Here is a 22,221-nt window from a genome sequence, read left to right as displayed (position 1 = left end):
GCTTGGTCTCTCTAATGCGAAAAGAAAGAGAACTCTCGGGGTGGTCTGCAAAGAGAGTGGGGAAAGTGAGCACCAAACCCACGATGTAATTAGCGTATCAGCTTAATCTTGATTACCCACTACAGCTCTGAGACAGAGGAAGTCAAAAAAGAGCTCAGAAAAGGGAGAGAGAAAGCAGAAGTCGTTCTCTTCCTTTTCACTGCAGCAGCTGAAGGTGAAAGAGCTGTGTGGATGCCTTTAAAGGTACTTTCTCAGCCAGTATGCGAGTTTGGGACACAATATGCCCAAAGAAGACGCAGAGCAGGAGGCAGAAGAGGAGGGAATGGCCGCTTCTCAGGTGAACGTCCTGTCCCGGGTCGGGGGCTGTGTCTGCGTTTCCTCCTGAAAGGGCTGGGCTGAGAAGCGGCACACCTTTACTCTCTGATTCTAATGTTTCTCCCTGGCGGTTTGCTGTTGTCAACGTCTTCTTTTTCCTTTATTTCTTATCATGGTGAAGACCGGCTCTTAGCCTGCTTCTCCCTGTGTCCCACAGCCTTTTCTTCATCCTATCCTTGCTTTCTGTAGACCATGATGAATTCTCAGGATGAATTAGTGACTTCCCTTTTTGAGAAAAGAACACGGAGGGTTACAGGTATCTGAGATTCCCATTGGAATGTGGTTGGTGTTGGGATCCCAGGGAAGTAGAGAGACGCCGTGATGAGTTTACATGTAGATGCAATTCAGTTCTGTAGAACAGGACTAAAAAAATTCCCTTATAAAGAGAATGAACTCAGCAGTCCAGAATTTCTCAGAAAATTTTTAGAAATAAAAAAAGTACCAGAGGCCATCCTCTGTTTCAATAAGAAAAACTTACTATGACATGTACTATTAGGTTACAGATCATGGGAGGTATATATGCACTGCAAATTGCATAAAACTAATATTTTTCATAATAGATTGAGATCATGGTTTTCATAATATTGCCAAAATGCCTGGCAGTGATAATACATTTTTCGATGTAGTTCTTACCCCATGGCCTCAGATGTTCACTGGTTCAGGTGCTCCTGTAAGAATCCCATGCTCTGAGATTCTTTTTTTTTTATTTTCCTGCCTTCACAAAGGGGTATTGGAAAGAAAAAGTGAGGGATATGGGCAACTGTCACATTTACTGGGGAAACTCTGTATCATCTTGGTTTCTCTTTGCTTTGAACGATGAATCCTGTTGGCTAAGACAGATGCACAACTTGAGAATTGTGAGTTAAGTTATATTTGGAGCAAAATGAACACAGGAGCCCAGGAGACAGCACCTCAGGTAACTCTGAGAGACTGCTCCAAGAGGCAGTGGGGGAAGGTGGGTGCATAAGATTCAGTGCAGTCAAGCGCTAACTTGACAAAAAGCATTTCTGCCAGTCATGAGCAACTGATGTCACCGTTGAGTGATTTGGTGCTTTTCTAGATATGAAGGGGCTTCCCTGATGACTCAGATGCTAAATGCGGGAGACCTGGGTTTGATCCATAGGTTCAGAAGATCCCCTGGAGGAGGGCATGGCAACCCACTCTGGTATTCTTGCCTGGAGAATCCCCATAAACAGAGGAGCCTGGTGGGCTACAGTCCATGGGGTCACAAAGTGTTGGATACAACTGAGTGACTAAGCCCAGCACACACAGATATGAAGAGATGCAAGGATTGGAATCCTGAAATCAGTTCCTGCAAATAGCTAACTCTCTTCAGACGAGTTCCACCAGATTCCCTGGAGCACAGAGTGCTTGAATCCAACCTGAAGTCCCTCAGGGGAGGTTGAACATCAACAGTTTCAGCACCAGAAGGTTCATTCTTCACAGAGGCAGATGGCAAACGTCCTTGTTGTTGTTCAGTTGCTGGCAATGTTCTTGGCAAGTGCCAGTTTGTCGTTGACAATACTCACATGTGTTTACTAGAGATGCTGGGTTTTGGGAGTGGGGGTTTCCATCACTCAAGCCCAGGTCTGATCATTTCCAGTAAATCCATGCTCACATCACAGACAAAGTTTCATCGTCTTTCTGCATTTTCCAAAATGTTTACAAGAACCCTGTTAGTTGTAATCTATGTTCAACTGTTCAGTTTTAAAATATAGCTAAATGGAAACAATACAGACTGTCAGGAAATTCAAAAATTCAGAACCAGAGCTCTGCTTTATTTTATATTGTTGTGTATGTCTGCACACTAGTCAGTTTTTAAAAATTAAAATAATATCATGCTGAAATATTTATGTACATTTTTAATCAGTTAAAAATGTTCCTGATTTCATTGACATGACAATTTTTCTCTATTACTGAGTATATAGTCCCATTGTAGTATATCTCTAGATGCCTAAACATGTTAACAAGATTATATCGATTTTTTTTCTTGTTCTTCTTTATTAAGATCCCCTGGAGAAGGGAATAGCTACCCATTCCAGTATTCTTGCCTGGAGAATCCCATGGACAGAGGAGCCTGGCAGGCTACAGTCCTTGGGGTGCAAAGAATAGGACACGACTGAGTGACTAACACTTTTCTTGCTTTTAGTATTATTTAGGAATACAGAAATGTCAGTAACTTTCCATACAGTTGTCTCTGTATATTTGTCTGTGTTTTCTTAAAGTCTAGAGTCCATAAACTGATGTAAAGTTTCAGATCTGCCATTTAAAGAATGTTTGTTAAAATACTTTCGAAAAGACCAAACAGCAGCATAATTGATTTTAAATTATTTCTGTTGCACATTCAAGACTCTGAAAAACTGTCAGAAAGATATATAGTAGATGCTAAATAGATAAAATGATTCTTGCCACCAAGGTTTGTATCCTATGAGACCTATAAAATCTGTAGAACACTTAAAGATCAAAGTTAAGTATGAATTCTTTCCTTACTATTCTATTTCATAGCTGTTCAAAATGGTCATTCATGAAGGAGAATTTTCAACATTACTAGTTCGAATAAGCTTGTTAAAAATGTGGCACATTGGGCCCACTCCATCACGTTTGGATTGGAATGTGGTTTTTAAAAGTACTTCCGGTGTTCTTTTTTTGATAGTTCATCCTGTGTCACACAAGTACAACACTCAAAAATAAAATGCCAATATTTATTGTATAGTTCCTGATTATTTTATAATTCCTCTTCCAAGTCATAATAGTTCCTGCAGTAGTTCGTGGATCGCATCTCATCCTCTTTCCTTGGGGTTAAAAATACAGCGAAAATATTACTGTGTAAAAATTATATTCTGTGTAATAGCAGGCACTCTCCTAAAGGAAAACGAGGTCGCTGAACTTGCTGTTTCCATCATGGGTCACATTAGGAAGACTTCCCACGGCCACATGGCATCTATACTTTGTATTTCAGGGACGGTTGACATTCCGGGATGTGGCCATAGACTTCACTCAAGAGGAGTGGGAATGCCTGGGCCTCGGTCAGCGGGCATTTACACAGACGTGATGTTAGGGAACTACGGGAACCTGGCCTCCTTGGGTGAGGATAACTGCCTTCCAGAATCCCTTTTCTGCCCACTGGGTTTTGGTTCCTTTATTTCTAGACTCTCTTCTGAAATTTTCTGCTTCCCACAATAGTTTCAGATCTCTGCTTTCTAGGGGAAAATGGCTATCTGTGAGTTTAGAGAGAAAGGCTTCATGATGATTCATTATGCCTGTAACCATCTACTTCCTTGATGTACTCTGCCTGCTTCGTTGTAGGTTAGTGGTAATTGTATAAGTTCTGTGGTATTAAATGGTTGCACCCTCTCTTAATTTCACACTTACACACTTACTTTTGCCTTAGCGGTACGTGACCAAAATCTCAGGATTTGATTGTCATGTATTTGTTAGTGTTGTAGAGGTGCTTTCAATAAAGTGTTTGGGGAAATAATTTTCTCGGCTGTATTAACATTCTCCCATGCATTGTCGTCTCACCAGAATACATATAGGATTGGACATGGATGAATCTCTAAGAACACAAATATTCCTTTCTCTGATGAACAGGACTTGTAGTCTCTGGGCTGAATCTGGTCACCCTTCTGGAGCAACTGAACAATCCCAGGAGTATAAGGAGAGTGGAGACAGCAGCCGTACACCCAGGTAGGTGTGAGTAGATGGAGATGATGAGTCAGATGAGAGGTCCAAGGAGCAGTGAGGAAGTCATCCTTCCCCAGGTGGTTTTGGAAGACCTGCTTCAATGGGAATGATTTTGGAAAACCTGGGTTTGTGTCCACTGCTGTCATAGAAACGTATCACTTGCCTATTCTGTCTCTTGAATCATTCATAAATTCCTCTCCAGTGGTTACTTTTCTCCATCATAGTGTGAACTAAAAGTCTCCTCTTGTCTTCTTACAAACTGCATTCATTGGTTGCTCTTCCATGTCTTGGGGATCCTAGGAAAACTGTGTCCATTTCTGAGTAACTGTACAGCCCTTTTAAAGTTTCTACCTCTAGACAAAAATGTGTGAGTGAAGTGGTAGACAAACTGCTGAACTTCTAGGAAAACTGGGGTGGGTTTTTGTTTTCTCATTTATGGCTTCCTATCCACTGGGAGCTAAAGAGAGGACCTTCTAAATAAATTTCAAATTCAAGTAATTTTTTCACTGCAGAAAGCAAACCCTGCCGAAAATCAAAGGGAATGCACATCTCAAGTTTACTTCAAAGTTTCTATTTTCCTTATATGAATTCATATTAAATATCTTAAGTGTATTTGGCCCCATTTTGAAATGCTAAGCTACTTTAATATATTCAATTACCTCACAGAATTTTAAAATAAATTGGCATAAAAGCTTAGCATATTTTCCACACATATTATTAGTGGTTGATTCAAACTATAAGGATTTCTAGATTATATAAAGGAAAAAATTTTTAAAGTTCTAATTGGAATACAGCTGTTTTACAATGTTGTACTACTGTACACCGAAAAGAATCAATTATACCTGTCAGTTCATTCAGTCTCTCAGTCGTGTCCCATTCTTTGCAAACCCATTGACTGCAGCACACCAGGCTTATCTCTCCATCACCAACACCTGGATCCTGGTCAGATTCATGTCCATCAAGTCCGTGATGCATACAACCATCTCATCCTCTGTCGTCCCCTTCTCCTCCTGCCCTCAGTTTTTCCCAGCATCAGGGTCTTATCCAATGAGTCCGTGCTTTGCATGAGGTGGCCTAATTATTGGAGCCTCAGCATTAAGTCCTTCCAATGAATGCTCAGGACTGATTTCCTTTAGGATGTAGTGGTGTGATCTCCTTGCAGTCCAAGGGACTCAAGAGTCTTCTCCACCACCTTAGTTCAAAAACGTCACGTTTTCAGGACTTAACTTTCTTTATGGTCCAAGCACATCCGTATGTGACTACTGGAAAAACCATAGCTTTGACTAGACTAACATTTGTCAGCAAATTAACATCTCTGCTTTTTAATATGCTGCCTAGGTTACTCATAGTTTTCCTTCCAGGGAGCAAGCATCTTTTAATTTCACGGCTGCAGTCACAATCTACAGTATTTTTGGAACCCCAAAAAATTAAGTCTGTCACTGTTTCCATTGTTTGCGCACCTATTGGCCATGAAGTGATGGGACTGGATGCCATGATCTTGTTTTTTTCAATCCTGAGTTGAGGCCAGCTTTTCACTTGCCTCTTTCAGTTTCTTCAGGGGACTCCTCAGTTTCTCTTTGCTTTCTGCCCTTTGGATGGTGTCGCCTGTATATCTGAGGTATTTGATATTTCTCTCTGCATCGTGATTCCAGCTTGTGCTTCTTCCAGCCCACCATTTAGCATGATGAAATGTCAAAGATGGAAGTGAAAGTTGCTCAGTCATGTCTGCCTCTTTGCGGCCCCACAGACTATACCATCTACGGAATTCTCTAGGCCAGAATACTGGAGTGAGGAGCTTTCCCGTCTCCAGGGAATCTTCCCAACCAAGGGCTCCTGCATGATGTACTCTGCATATAAGTTAAATAAGCAGGGTGACAGTACACAGTCTTGACATAATGCTTTCCCAATTTGGAACCAGTCCGTTATTCCATGTCTGGTTCTAACTCTCATTTCTTGACCTGCACACAGATTTCTCAGGAGATGGGTAAGGTGGTCTGGTATCCCCATCTCTTTAAGAATTTTCCAGAGTTTGTTGTGATCCACACGTTCTAAGGCATTGGCATAGTCAACAAAGCCAAAGCAGATGTTTTTCCGGAACTCTGTTGCTTTTTCAGTGATCCAAGGAATGTTGACAATTTGTTCTCTGGTTCCTCTGTCTTTTTGAAATCCAGCTTGAATGTCTGGAAGTTCTCAGTTCACATTCTGCTGAAGCCTTGCTTGGAGAATTTTGAGACTTTCTTTGCTAGCGTTTGAAATGAGTGCAATTGTGCAGTCATTTTAAGAAATTTTGGCATTGCCTTTCGTCGAGATTAGAATGAAAACTGACCTTTTCCAGTCCTGTGGCCACTGCTAAGTTTTCCAAATTTGCTGGCATGTTGAGTGCAGCACTTTCACAACATCATCTTTAAGATTTGAAATGGCTCAACTGGAATTCCATCGCCTCCAGTAGCTCCGCTGGCATGGATGCTTCCTAGGCCCACTTGATTTCAGACTACAGGATGTGTGTGTCTAGGTGAGTGATCACACCATCCTGGTTATCATGGTCATTAGGATATTATGTATAGCTCTTCCATTTATTCCTGACACCTTTTGTTAAAATCTTCTGCTTCTGTTAGGTCCGTGCCATTTCTGTCCTTTATTGTGCCCATTTTTGAATGAAATATTCCCCTGGTATCTTTAATTTTCTTGAAGAGCTCTCTAGTCTTTGCCATTCTACTGATCTCCTTCCCATTTAGGTCTCCACAGAGCAATGAGTAGAATTCCCAGTGTTTCAAGCATATTTTCAGAAGTCTCTCTTTCTTAAGAACTAGTAGTTTATTAACTTTATCTTACCTGTAATCAGTTTCCTAGATATTGTCCTATGTGTCTTCAGCATCTGATTAGTTATCTGTCAATATCATTTATTATTTTCACATTGAAACATCTAATAGAACATTTTCAGAAACGTGTGTGACAATAAGTGGACTAAAGAATTATTAGCCAGCTAGGATTTGTGAAAATGTTTGGTGTCCCCACTTCAGATGACTAAAAGCGAGAAGTCATCCTTAGATTGCCCATTTCCTCTTCATTTAGTGCTTCCTGTAGGTTCTTAGCCTGCTTCTCCCTCTGTCACACATTCCTTTTCCATCTCATTTTGTCCAGTTTTCTGCTTGTAGTCTCTGTTTTGAAGGCTACGGGCACCTCGTTACTCATCCTTCTGGTGCCTGCAGCTTGGTGCGTGAGATTGGTCCAGAGATTTGTGCTCTGCTCTGTGGTGGTTCAGGCTTCCTCCACAAGCATCCCGTTTATAGAGGCCCTCCCTCACTCCCGTCCCCTCAGGATGTCTCCTCACTGCCAACCGCAGTCGTCTGCCTGGGTCTGCACTCTGAACCCCACAATTCGGCACCCAGCCCTTGTCTGCAGCGGTGGGCGTGCCTCTCAGGCTGGGTGGGCAGGGCAGGGGTCAGGCCCCCGTGTGCAGGTCTCACCCTGTCCCGCTGCCACACGCTGGTTGCCATGTTCTCTCCCACAGAGAATGAGGCTCTCCTCCTGTCCAAACTGAGTCCCCGACGAGGGGCTTCCCCAGATGTGGAGACCGCTCCTCACTTTCTTGTCCCCCCCAGGGTTGCAGGCCCCATCCCACTTCCTCTCCTCTTCCTTTTCCTTCTTCTCCCACTTCCTCTCCTCTTCCTTTTCCTTCTTCTTTCTCTTGTCCTACCTGGCTCAGCAGGAATGTATCTGTCCTTGTAGATTTCCAAGGGCCTCTGCTAGTGTCCAGCTGGGCTCTGTGAGAAGTGTTCCGTTTCTGATGTATTCTTCATGTGCTTGTGGAGAGAGATCCTCTGGCATCTTGATCCTTCTGTCTCTATTTTATTTTTAAACTAGTGAAGGGTTCATCAATTTTCTGTAAATCTTTAAGGATGTTCACTGAGAATAGTAGGCAAAATTACTTGTGATTTGATATCTTCCAGCTATCTCTCCATAAGACACCAGGATTTGATGCCAAAGAAACCAAGGATAGAAGATTTCTTTCCAGAAGCAAACCTAGAAATATACGAAAGATTTCACCTCAGAAACTTTAATTTAATAAAACACTGGGAATATACAAGGGCATATAAAGACAGAGAAAATGTTTATAGGGACATAAAGAAATTGAGACAGTTACACATAATGCTAACAATAATGCAAAAAGAAAAGAGCAACATGAGTCAAATTGGGGAAGACACCAATTTCAGTCTTCAACATATGCTGAGAAGTGTTAGTTTTTAGTTTTTAAAAAAAGGTTTACATCAACTTTTGAAACATACATGTTCTCTGAAAGGAAACGTGATATATTTGGAACATGATTTAGTCTCCACTGCAAATACTCATTCAAACAATTCTGAATGTAGACTTCATTTAAGCATACATTCAAGCATGTCTGAACACCTGAAATTTAAAAATGAGGGGCAAAACTCACAATATACTCAATTTGAGGGATCTGTGAGCCAGAAGTCATTATTCTTGTAGCAAATGATATTTTCTCTCCATTCCATGATGTATAATGTTGACGATAATGGAAGAGATGTAATCCAGCCAGCATTGCTCAGTACATATCATGATATGGCTAATATGGAGCAACTTTCCATGTGTAATAAAATGAGTCAAGCCTTAAATAAGAACTCCAGCCCCAACAATTACAAGAGTATTCATGATGGTGTGAGAAGGTATTCAAGCAATGAAACTGGGTGTGAGGTTGAAGGAGACTCACACTTTATGAAACATCAGGGACCTGAATCTTCACACAGGGATTCTAAAAGTAGTAAGTGTAGAACTACCTTTTATCAGATATCAGGTCTTTCTCTGAAGAAGAGTATTCATCCTGGAGAGAAGACTTATAATTGTAGTCAATACTGTAAAGCTTCTAATCAGTCTTCAGAACTTGTTCAACAGAGGACTATTCAGAATCCACAGAAAGAATACAAGTGTCAGATACGTGGGAAAGACTTTAGTAACTCGTCCAATCTAAGTAGACATAGGAAAGGTAGTATAGGAAGAAAACCTTTCAAATGTACACAATGTGGCAAAGCATTTATCTGTCACTCACTTCTTTTTTTTTTTTTTTTTTTTTTTCTTTATTAGTTGTAGGCTAATTACTTCACAACATTTCAGTGGGTTTTGTCATACATTGACATGAATCAGCCATGGAGTTACATGTATTCCCCATCCCGATCCCCCCTCCCACCTCCCTCTCCACCCGATTCCTCTGGGTCTTCCCAGTGCACCAGGCCCGAGTACTTGTCTCATGCATCCCACCTGGGCTGGTGGTCTGTTTCACTATAGATAATATACATGCTGTTCTTTCAAAACATCCCACCCTCACCTTCTCCCACAGAGTTCAAAAGTCTGTCCTGTACTTCTGTGTCTCTTTTTCTGTTTTGCATATAGGGTTATCATTACCATCTTTCTAAATTCCATATATATGTGTTAGTATGCTGTACTGTTCTTTATCTTTCTGGCTTACTTCACTCTGTATAATGGGCTCCAGTTTCGTCCATCTCATTAGAACTGATTCAAATGAATTCTTTTTAACGGCTGAGTAATATTCCATGGTGTATATGTACCACAGCTTCCTTATCCATTCATCTGCTGATGGGCGCCAGATGTTAGAAAACGCCGCAGGAAGAAAAAGCCACCTCTAAGGACCGTTTTTGAAGGCCTTTATTGGGCGGTCGCTCTCGGGCAGAACTCCCGGGGGCGGGTGAGCGAGCAGACAAAGGGAGTCTGAGAGGTATGAGGGGTGGGGAGGGGTTTTATAGCCAGGGCCGGCGTCCAAGCCAGGTCTTTTCATATAAGGAAGAAAGTGAAGGCTACAGCGGCAGTTGATGTCCAAGGGCTCCGGGTCGGTACCTGATTGGACCAGGCTGCAGGGGGTCAGTCCCCGAAAGTTTAGCCAGCCTCCGGAACTCATCTGCCGCACTTTTTCTGGGGCATGCCCCGACCTTTCATCCCGGCCTTTTTGTTATAGGACAAGGGGCGCTGGTTCTCTCTGGCTTCTTCCTGCTGAATGGGGGCGGCGAGGGATAGGGTGTGGCTGCGATGACAGGGAACGTCTGCGGTTAATTTTGTCACAGAGTATTCGTTGGAAGCCCTTGGTACTGCTGTCGCAACACCATCAGCTGGACCGTGTTGAGCCGCTGTTTGACAAAGGCCAAGAGCTTATTTAAGAGACAGGGCCCGAAAGTTAAGAGCAACCAGAGGGTTATGAGTGGTCCCATTAAGGTCCAGAGCAGGGTGGTCAGCCAGGGGGAGTTTTGGAGCCATGATTCGAAGCAACCTTGCTGGGCTTCCCGTTCCCTCTTTCTGCGCTCTAGTCCTTCTCTTACTTTGGCCATGGACTCTCTTACTACCCTTGTATGGTCTGTGTAAAAGCAACACTCTTCCTTGAGGGCTGCACAGAGGCCCCCTTGTTGTAAAAAGATCAGGTCTAGGCCTTGTCTGTTCTGTAACACCACTTCTGACAAAGAGGTTAGGGATTTTTCTAAGGCCATCATAGACTTTTCTATTCGTGCAATGTCTTCATCAATGGCGACTCTCTGGGTGATCAGGCCCTGATGTTGTGTGGTCAGGGAAGCAATGCCCGTACCCGTTCCGGCCGCCCCCAGGGCGAACAGCGTTGCTAGAGTAATAGCTGTAATGGGCTCCCTCTTATGTCTAGGAGCTGGGGTATCTTGGTCCCAAAAGTTGTAGAGGACCTCTTCTGGGCGGTATGTAATCTTGGGTACTACCACTACCATGACACAGAATTCCCTGCTCTGGTCGCAGACAGCCAAATGGAGACAGGGCGTCAGCCCAGTCTGTGAGCATACCCACCACCCCCCGATTTCGGGTATGACGTAGGTCTTATTGGTGAAGTTGGTGTCATTGTCAGTCTGGGCACACAGGGTTTGTTTATCTGTAGGAACCGTGCCTAAGCAGGTCCCCGAACCCCATACTTGTTTCATGGTAAGGCCCACCTTGCGGTCTCCCCAAGAACACTGTGGTGGGTTGGAGAGAGTGGATAAGTTGTAGGTGGCATTTAAGCCCACAGCCTCGTAGTAAGGTGGGTGTAAGGTGTAGCAAAGCCAGCAGGATTGAGTCGCATTAGGATTGGAGTGGTTAAGGGCCCCATAGGTTTCTTTGATCAAGGCCTACAGGGCTTCTTGGGTTTCTGGTGGGTCTGTCCGGGTTAGCTGAAGAGAGGGGGTAGGGGTAGGCGAGGTCACAACATTTGTGGCATTTGTCCCTTGTGGTGAGGGGCGGGGTGGGGGGGTGCAATAATCTGGTTGGCCCCAACAGCATGGGTCTGGGCGGGTTGGAGGACTTGCTGAACATACAATGTTGCGCTATTGTCTCCCGTGCCATAGGTATCATATATCACTACCCCCCAGGACAGCCCGGAAATCCATCTATTTTCGGCCTGTCCCTGCTGTGTAAATGACAGTCGTACCTGGTCGCTGCACTGCCCTGGGTTGGAGGGTTGTCCCTGCCAATCTGATTTCGGGAGAGGATCCGTGAAGGACATATTGATCAGGTCTGGCTTGGTCACCGACCACTTCCGGTACCCATCGTTGGAAGTGACACAGCCCCAGAATTTACAGTAGCGGCTCACCATTCCCCCACAGGTCTTTATGTTTTCTCGCTGATGTCCCGGGCAGGCATAAAACCCGAGGGACCTGACCCTACACTTGGAGTATCCTGATTGTTCGATTAACTTTGTAAGGTTAAAGTATAGGTCCGGCCACCACTTATCTTTCAGTTGGGTGGCTGTGGTCTGGTTTAGCTCTTCGTAGGTCTCTCCATTTTTTTAAATCCAGGTGACTTGAAAAGGCTGGTGGGGGTTTTGGTAGGTGTGCTCCCCTTTTTCTAAGACCCCCAGTACCCCCAGAGTAACCCAGAGTGGAGAGTCCCACATTGTTTTGAGGTTGGGGTGAAGGGGATGTGGCGGACAATCAGCCCCGTGGGTCTCGTAGGGATGGAGCTGGTAACCAGGTCAGGGTGTCCCAAGGGAATAGCACCCCAGGAGTAGGAAGCAGATTGCTAGGTACGTGAGGGCCAGGGACAGTCAAGGAGTGGAGGACCAATCGCGGGAGGCCGCGGCCGCTAATCCAATGGCAAAAAGTATGGCCAGAGCTGTGATTGTTAGCAGCCACAGCGGGTGATGCCAGGTCAGCATCGGATATCGGGATGTGGTCCCTCAATTATTTTGGGATCAACGACAGAGGGGTTCGGGTGATGGTTAGTTTGGTCGGCCCCGTGAGGGTGGAGGGGTAGGAGTAATTGGGAGGAGGGGCCTGGGCCGGGGCTGCCCCTGTCTCTAGGAGACCCGGGGGAGCTCATTTGAGCCGGGTCAGGTGATACCAGGGCTCGTGTCCCAGAAGTTTTTCTACCGTGGGAGTGGTGAGGATTACAGTATGGGGCCCCGTCCAGCGAGGTTGTAGCAGGCGGGGACTTAAGGCTTTTAGCAGTACGTGATCTCCTGGGGCCAGAGGCTGAGTTGGCCTCTCGTCGTCTGTCGGTTGTGGCAGGACCCAGTCTGCGTGTTCTCTCAGCAAGGATCGTAGGAGGGAGAAGAGGGAGAGGTACCCTGCGAGTGGGGGAGCCTCTCCCTCTGGGAGGTGAGTCAGGAGATAGGGCCTGCCGTAGAGCAGTTCAAAAGGGGTCAAACCTGTTTTGGAGTGTGCTGTGGTGCGAATGCGAGTGAGCGCCAGAGGAAGGAGGTCGACCCAAGACAGCCGCAGTTCTGAGGCAAGCTTGGTCAGGTGCGTCTTGATGATGCCGTTCACCCGTTCTACTTTGCCTGACGATTGGGGCCGATAGGGGATGTGGAGATGCCAGTCGATGCCCAGAGCCGTAGCCACCTGCTGGGAGATCTGTGAGATGAAGGCAGGCCCATTGTCAGACTGGAGAGAGTTTGGCAACCCAAATCTGGGAATGAGATGGGTCATCAAGACCTCTGCCACCGCGGCTGCCGTCTCTCGGGCGGTGGGGAAGGCCTCGACCCATCCTGAAAAGGTGTCCACCAAGAGCAGCAGATAGCGGTAGGTTCGATGTCTGGGCATGTGAGTGAAGTCTATCTGCCAATCTTGTCCGGGCATATGTCCCCTTAGCTGGTGAGTCTCCTGTGGGGGTCAGAGTTCTCCTTGAGGAGAGGTGGAAGCACATGTTACGCAGGAGCGGTGGACCGCATATATTGTCTGTCTGAGATGTAGGGGAGAAAAGAGAGGGCTGAGAAAGGAAAAGAGAGCCTTTGACCCGATGTGGAGGGTATTGTGGATTTGGGATATTATGGCCTTAGCCTGGCGCTCAGGGAGCACTGGTTTATTATGGAGTAGTATCCATCCCGACGGGTGCCTCTGAGCCCCTCCCTGTGCCAGCAAGGCTCTGGCTTCCTCGCTGGAATAATCTGGGTTGAGGGTGGATCTCAAAGTCACCAAGGGCTCGGGGGCTTGTTGTAAGGTGATTTGTCGAGCCACTTGATCTGCCATATTATTACCCAGAGCGACAGTGTCATGAGTATTTTGGTGTCCCTTGCAGTGTATGATAGCGACCTCTTTGGGCAGAGATAAGGCATCTAACAGTCGAATAATGTGGGGGGCATTACAGATGGGGGATCCTTTAGTGGTCAGGAAGCCCCGCTCTTTCCAGATTGCCGCATGAGAATGGCAATCAAGAAGGCATATTTGGAGTCTGTGTAAATATTGGCCCTTTTTCCTTTTGCTAGGTGTAAGGCTCTAGTTAGGGCTGTTAGTTCAGCCTTTTGAGAGGTCGTCCCGGGTGGCAAGGGCTGAGCCTCTAGGACTTCTCGGGTGGTTACCACAGCATAAGCCGCCCTTCGGTTCCCATCGGGATCTCGCTTTGAGCTCCCATCGACGAACAAAGTTAGCTCTGGATCTGGTGGAGGTTCGGAAAACAGGTTGTGAGGTGGTTGCATAAGGGACTCAAGGACCTCTGGGCATGAGTGGGCTGGGGGTTTTGAGGAGAGGGGGAGGGAGGGCAACGAAGAAAGCGGGTTTAATTGTGGAGAGCGACTCACGAAAACTCGCGGATTGTCCAAAAATACCAGGTGAAACTGCTGGAGCCTGGATTCGCTGAGGTCAGAGAGAAATCTAGAGGCTAAAAATCGCCAAGGCGATGAGGTGAGAAGATGGTCAGGGGTTGACCATGAATCAGCTTTTTAGCATCAGCGTACAATGTTGCCGCTGCCGCTAGTGCCCGCAGGCAGGGGAACCATCCCTTGGCTGTGGGGTCCAGTTGTTTGGATATGTAAGCAATAGGCAGCACTTCGGGGCCAATCGGTTGCACCAAGGCTCCAAAGGCTATCTCTCCCTTTTCACCAGTGTGTAGATGGTGTGGATAGTTGGGATTTGGGAGAAAGAGAGGGGGTGCAGCCAATAGGGTTGAGCGTAAAGCGTGGAAGGCCTGAGCCACTTCAGTGGGGGAAGACAGCGGTCCTGTGGGAGTCTCTTTAGCGGTGGCATATAGGGGTTTGGCCAGGGTGGCGTAATTTGGGACCCAGTGTCGGAAGAACCCCGTCAGTCCTAGGAAGGACAATATCTGGTCTCCGTTGGCCGGAGAACAGATGGACCTGAGGAGGCTACACCGATCTGCTGTCAGGGCCCTAGTGGTAGGGGTGATTTGGAGGCCTAGATAGACAAGAGAAGTCTGAGTCTGTTGGGCCTTGGATTGTGAGGCTCTGTAACCCTGGGAACCGAGGAAATTAAGAAGAGTTGCAGAATGTTGTTGGGAGGTCTCTTCTGAGGGGCTGCAAAGGAGCAAGTCATCTACATATTGGAGGAGGGTGCTAGGGCGGAGCGAGCATCTGGCCAGGTCCCGGGACAGAGCCTGGCTGAAGTAGTGGGGACTGTCTCTGAACCCCTGAGGGAGTACAGTCCATGTGAGTTGTGTGGCCAGCTGTGTGTCGGGGTCAGTCCAGGTAAAAGCAAAGAGGAATTGGCAGTCGGGGTGGAGTGGGATGGTAAAAAAGGCATCCTTGAGGTCAATAACAGTGAAATGAGAGGTTTTGGGAGGTATGGAAGAAAGGAGGGTGTAGGGGTTAGGGACAAGTGGATGGGCAGGGACCACCGCCGCGTTGATCAGGCAGAGATCCTGCACTAGCCGGTAGTCTCCTGAAGCCTTTCGAACAGGGAGGATGGGAGTGTTACAGGGGGAAGTCGTGGGGATCAAAAGACCCTGTCCCATGAGACGGTTGATGATGGGCTTTAGTCCCCTGAGGTTACGAGTAGACAAAGGAAACTGGGGCCTGGCTGGGAAGCAGGTGGGGTCTCTTAGCTGGATGAGGACTGGAGGGTGGTGCCGAGCCACCACTGGCACTCGGGTGTGCCAGACCTCAGGATTAACAGAAGAGATTGGAGGGTCAACAAGTAACATTAGGAAGGCCCCTGACGTGGGAGCCGATCCTGGAGTCAGGTGAAGAGTGGCCTTCAGCTTAGCGAGTATATCTCTTCCCAAGAGAGGAGTAGGGCAGGAGGGGATGACCAAAAAGGAGTGGGTAAATAGGCAGGAATCTAATTGGCAGGACAGTGGTTGGGTTTGGAGCGGACACGAGGGTTGGCCGTCAATGCCCATAACCGAAGCCTGGGAAGGACGTAAAGTGCCCCCGAAAGAGGGAAGGAACGAATAGGTAGCCCCCGTATCAACTAGAAAGTTGATGGACTTACCCGCTACCTGGAGCGTTACCCTAGGCTCGGCTTGGGTTATTGGGGTCCCCGAGTCCGGGCGGCGTCAGTCATCGTTGAAGCTCAGCAGTTCCAAGGCCGGAGGAGGACAGGAGGTCTCCCTGGGGCGCTCTGGTCCCCGGCTCCTAGAGGTCGGGGCCCGAGAGGCCCGGGGACAGTCACTAGCCCAGTGTCCTCGTTGTTTGCACAATGGGCACGGCTTGGAAGGAGGCCGCGGATTGGGGCACATCTTGGCCCAGTGTCCTTCTTGGCCGCACTTGAAGCAGGCCCCCAGAGGGGGGTTTTGGGGCCCTGAGACCGCCGCCGGCCGCAGGGCCGCTACCAAGGCCTGGGTTTGCTGGTTTAGGAGGCTTGCCTGAAATTCAGCCTTTTGTTTGAGCCTTGCCTTTCGGCTGGCCTCAGCAGCTTCTTCACGGGAGTTATAAACTTTAAAGGCCATTTTTACCAGGTCTCGAATAGGGGTCTGAGGGCCATCCTCAGCCTTGGCCAGTTTTCTTCGGATGTCAGGTGTGGATTGGGAGATAAAACGATTGGCCAAGGTAGCTGCCCCAATGGAGGACTCCGGGGACAGTCTGGTGTATTGAACAAGGGCCTCAGTCAGCGGATTAAGAAACATGGCTGGGTTTTTGTTGGGCCCCTGAGTCACCTCATCTAGTTTGAGGAGGTTTACTACCTTATGAGAGGACGTTTCCATCCCATCGAGGAGACACTCTATCATATAGCATACCCGCAGCTGGCCACCACCCCCTTCTTGGTAGTTCCAATCAGGGTTGGTGTCAGGAACTGCCTGAGCTCCCGGGGGGGCAGCCTGAGCCTTGGCTGCCATCCAAATGGCCTGCCTCTCTTCGGGGGTGGTGGTAGACCCCAGGATGACATATATGTCTTGCCATGTTAGGGCGTAGGCGCGGGTCAGACTCATAAACTGTTTAATATATTGAGTGGGGTTGGAGGAAAAGGATCCCAGTTTGGCCTCAATCTGTGCTAGGTTTTGGAGAGAGAAGGGGACGTGGACCTGGGCTAGACCCTCAGCTCCAGCTACTTGTCGCAGGGGGAGTAGCCAGGCTGGGGGAGAGGGAGGGGAGGCAACCTGGGCTAGACCCTCAGCTCCGGCTACTTGTCGCAGAGGAAGTAGCGGGGCTGGGGGAGGGGGAGGGGAGGCACCTGGAGGGTTGCTGTGAGAGCGAGTGTGGGAGCTAACCGGAGAAGGGGAGGGAGTGACGGGGGGAAGAGGAGGATACAAGATAGGGTTAAGGGCCGGAGGATCTGGGGCCGGCGGTGGAGTCTCGGGGGCAGGAGCAGAGGCAAAAGGGGCCGGAGTGGAGGGGGAGGAGGCAGGAGCCGGAGAGGAAGGGGTGGGGGCCGTGGGAGATGCATAGGGAGGGGGGGCCACCAGATCTTCCGGGGGCACAGAGAAAGCAGAAGACTCAGAGACGGGAGGAGTTGGCTTGGTCCGGGAGGGTGGAGTCGGGGGGGCCATGGTGAGTAGGATTTGGCTGGGAGCGCACGTGTTGCACAGGGTGGGGAGAGAGCGCAACACCCAAAAGGCCTGAACATAGGGGACCTCAGACCATTTTCCCGTTCTCCGGCAGTAATTATCTAAATCACGGAGGACGTCAAAGTCTAGTGTCCCTGTGGCTGGCCATTGTGAGCCATTATCTAGGGAATACTGAGGCCAGGCCTGTGAACACAGAAAAGTGAGCTGCTTGGGGCGGATATCTCCCTTTAGTCTTAGAGTCCACAGGTTAGCCAGCAGGCACTCTAAGGGGGTGGAGTATTGGGGATCGGGTTTGGAGGCTGTCGATCCCATGGCGACCAAAGGGTGTGGAGGTAACCCCCACTGCCCGAACATCTTTGGGCGTGTCAAGGGAAGCCGGAGGTCCGTGCAGCCATTCGGAACGTCTTCTTCACTAGCTGGGGACCGGGAAAGGCCGAAGCCGGAGGTTTACTCAGCCGCTTGGGACGTCTCCCTCACGAGCTGGTGACCGGAAAAGGCCGAAGCCGGAGGTCTACTCAGCCGCTGGGGAAGTCTCCCCACCAGCTGGTGACCGGGAGGGCCCAGTAAGTGGGCACCCGTCACTGGGCCCTAGGAGGTGGTCGCCAGGGAGGGCAGGCTCCAAAGCCGAAGGGACTTACCCCGTATCCTGCCGTCCGGGGGGTTGGTCAGCCACCTGGGTCCGGGGCTACCGCAGCGGTGGAGCTCGAGGGGGCCTCAACAGCGAGTGCTGGGGGCCCTCACCTCGAGCCTCACGCTGGGCGCCAGATGTTAGAAAATGCCGCGGGAAGAAAAAGCCACCTCTAAGTACCGTTGATGAAGGCCTTTATTCGGCGGTCGCTCTCGGGCAGAACTCCCGGGGGTGAGTGAGCGAGTAGACAAAGGGAGTCTGCGAGGTATGAGGGGTGGGGAGGGGTTTTATAGCCAGGGCCGGCATCCAAGCCAGGTCTTTTCATATAAGGAAGAAAGCGAAGGCTACAGCGGCAGTTGATGTCCAAGGGCTCCGGGTCGGTACCTGATTGGACCAGGCTGCAGGGGGTCGGTCCCCGGAAGTTTAGCCAGCCTCAGGATCTCGTCTGCTGCACTTTTCCTGGGGCATGCCCTGACATTTCACTCTGCATCTTCTTTGGGCATATTATGTCCCAAACTCTCATACAGGCTGAGAAAATACCTTTAAAGGCATCCACACAGCTCTTTCACCTTCAGCTGCTGCCATGAAAAGGAAGAGAACAACTTCTGCTTTCTCTCTCCCTTTTCTGAGCTCTTTTCTGGCTTCCTCTGTCCCTCAGCTGTAGTGGGTAATCAAGATTAAGCTGATATGCTAATCACATCGTGGGTTTGGTGCTCACTTTTCCCACTCTCTTTGCAGACCACCCAGAGAGTTCTCTTTCTTTTCACATTAGAGAGACCAAGCCCCAGAACTGTTGCAGGAATGGGGACCCCTTCCAGGGCCCGAAACTGGCCTCTTGTCTAACATTCGGAAAGGAATTGTCTGAGGAGACACATGTGCTGACAAAGTAAGAGACTTTATTGGGAAAGGGCACGCGGGGGGAGAGCAGTAGGTAAGGGAACCCAGCAGAACTGCTCTGTTGTGTGGCTGGCAGTCTTGGGTTTTATGCTGATGGGATTAGTTTCCGGGTGGTCTTTGGCCAATCATTCTAATTCAGAGTCTTTCCTGATGGTGAACGCATCGCTCAGCCAAGATGGATGCTAGCTAGAGGGATTCTGGGAAGTGGGCAGACACGCAGTGTTTCCTTTTGACCTTTCCTGAACTCTTCCGGTTGGCAGTGGCTTATTAGTTCCATATTCCTTATCAGGATCTTTTGTCATGAAACAACTCATGCAAATGGTTACGATGGTGCCTGGCCAGGGTGGGCGGTTTCAGTCAGTGTGCTTCCCCTAACAGAACAATTGACAAGAGACAAGGGACCCAACTTCTGGGCTACCTGACTCTGCCTCTGAGGTTCTTTGAAAAAATGCAGCAGGGAGACCCGCTTCCAGGAGCCCTGAGCTTGAGCCCTCAGCTCTGCCTGCTCCAGAGCTCTGGAGCAAGGGTTGAGAGCGGGATCTTCTAGAAACAAAGAACCTCAGCCTGATTCCTGGGGAGGGCCTCTTTCTCGGATGGGTGTGGCCCTGCAAGGCCTGTGCCTGTGCCCTTGGGGGAGGGGAGGGGAGGGGTGAGTGTTTGGTGGGAATCACCTGGGGGCCCTGGGTTCCTGCAAGGCTTTGCTCTCAGAATTCTAGGAAAACTGGCCTGAGTCCTTAGTTTTGGTTTGTTTCTTACTTCCCTCTGTAACCTGGGGACACAGATTTCACAACACGATTTGCAATCTGACCACCTCTCTGCAGGTGGGCGGTCTGCTACAGCAAGACCAGGAGCCGGGAGGTGTTTCCATCACAGCTTTCTTTGAGAATAAACCAGGGGCAGCAGTGGACGTTGGGTTAACAGTGTGTATGTGCAGGGACAGATGCATTTGAAAATGATGCCCTAAAATCTATCTGGTGACCAACCAAGGAAAGAAGTCATAAGTGAACTTACCCATAAATTAACACATGAAACAGATTCTGTGGTGGCTCAGACAGGAGAATCTGCCTGCATGTGGGAGACCCCAGTTTGATCCCTGGGTCAGAAACATCATCCCCTGGAGAAGAAAATGGCAACCCTCTCCAGTATTCTTGCTGGAAAAATCCCATGGACAAAGGAGCCTGGCGGGCTACAGTCCATGGAGTCCCAAGGAATCAGACATGGACTGAGTGTCTTCACCTTCACTTTCAACACAGAAAAGTGTTGTGGTTCTACTTCATGTTTGTATTTCCAGGCTTTATGAATCATCTGCTACAGTTTGTTCTCTGCTCTTTATGGAGAGTCCCATTTTCTCACATCTTTAAAGGATAATTGCCTATGGAAAAACTAAGATAGGAGCATATCCTTTTTTTCTGATAGTATATATTCTAAAAATGATCGCTGTACATGCACCAGTACCAATATCTTAGAAGATTTAGTTTCACAGCAGAATTGAGAGTAAGGTACAGAGATTTCCCATATACATATTTTTCCCATACGTGGACAATCTTCCTACTTATTTCCCCACCAGTGTTTACATTTGTTACCAGAGATGAATCTAGAAAGACATGAAATAATGTTTGTAGTTTCACCTTATGTTTCTCTTCTAGGGGTGCTCACTCTAGGGTCTGGGCAAATGTATAATAACTTGTGTCCATTAAAACGTTTCACACAATGATTTCATGGTCCTGAACTCACGATATTCATAGCCCCTGCTTTGCAACCCATGGCAACCACTGACCATTTTAATCTCTTCTACATTTCCGACTAGATTCTCAGGTGGCTCTGTGGTAAAGAATCCAGCTGCCAATGCAGGTGACCCGGGTGATGTGGGTTCAATCCTTGGGTAAGGATCCCCTGCAAGATCCCTTGAAAGAAGAAATGGCCACCCACTCAGTGTTCTTTCCTGGGAAATCTCACGGACAGAGGAACCTGGCAGGCACAGTCCATTGGGTCCCAAAGCCTCAGACACAATGGAGCACATGAGAACATTCACCTACACCACAATGCCAGGTTGTAAAAATCCGACTTCTTGTGGCACTTTCAGATGGGCTTCTTTCACTTAATAAAATGCGTGGAATGATTGTCCATGTACTTTATACCTTGAAAGCTTAATATAAAAATGCTTAAGGAGAAGGAAACGGCAACCCACTCCAGTACCCTTGCCTAGAAAATCCCATGGACGGAGGAGCCTGGTGTCCATGGGGTATCTCAAAGAGTCAGAACTGAGCAACTTCACTTTCATCAATAAATTACAATTTTCAAACCAAAAAAAAAAAAAAAAAAAATGCTTAATATCTATGTCTGCAGCTTTAGTCCTGCTCATTATATAGGATCATCAATAACATTTTCTAGATTCAATATATATATATATATATATATATGTTAATACAATATTTTCACAAATATAGACATTAGACCTGTGGACACAGCGGGAGAATGAGAGGGGGCCCAATTGAGAGAAGAGCCTCGACATATATTCACCGCAATGTGTAAAATAGGTAGCAAGTGGGAGCCTGCTCTATAGCACAGAGAGCTCAGCACGGGGCTCTGTGATGGCTAGAGGGGGGAGACGGAGATGGTGGGAGGGAGGTTCAAGAGAGAGTGGGTAAACATATACCTATGGTGATTGATGAAGTTGTCCAGTGGAATCTAACACAACATTGTAAAGGAAAACATTCCAATTTATATACATCTCAAACATAAACAAACAGACTGATAACCCTGTGCTTAAGAATCCCCCTGACAGTGTGGGGCCCTCGGGCATCATCCCTGGTCCAGGAATACTGCACGTGCTGTGGGGAGACTAAGCCTGTGCCCCACAGCTGCTGAGGCTGGGTGGGACAACTTGCTCTTTTCGATGGGGAAGACACAAAAGAAAGTTGCTCACCATCGCTAAATAGTAAGAAATGCAGAACAAAACTACAGTGACATATCGCCTCATGCCAGTCAGAATAGCAGAAAGCCCACTAATAATGTCATAAACGTGAAAGAGGCTTGGAGATCAGGGAACCTCCTGAATGGCTGGAGGGAATGTAAGCTGGTGCAGTCACTTGGGAGGACAGTGTGGAAGTTCCTTAAAAAATGTAACCTCCTGACATTTAAGGAAATGAATTCCCAGAATAGTAGACAGAATAGATTAGTTGACAAATTTATAAGATTTGCAGTTTTTAGTAAATCATCTGCAATTCTGAAATGAGCAGTTGTGGTCTAGCATTCAATTCTTTAAGTAAATATGTACTAATACACACACACTCACATGTTCCTTGTATTTCTCACTGCTAGTCTTTATACCTTCAGATATTTATTTATTGTGTTTAATGTATGCTATATAAATTATATAACATATATACTTTCAGATATTTATATATTGCATTGCGTATGTCATAGCCATGAGAAAACAGTCCCTT

This window comes from Cervus elaphus, chromosome 4 (genome assembly GCF_910594005.1).
Source record: "Cervus elaphus chromosome 4, mCerEla1.1, whole genome shotgun sequence".
NCBI classification, from domain to species: domain Eukaryota; kingdom Metazoa; phylum Chordata; class Mammalia; order Artiodactyla; family Cervidae; genus Cervus; species Cervus elaphus.
This window is presented reverse-complemented; position numbering follows the sequence as displayed.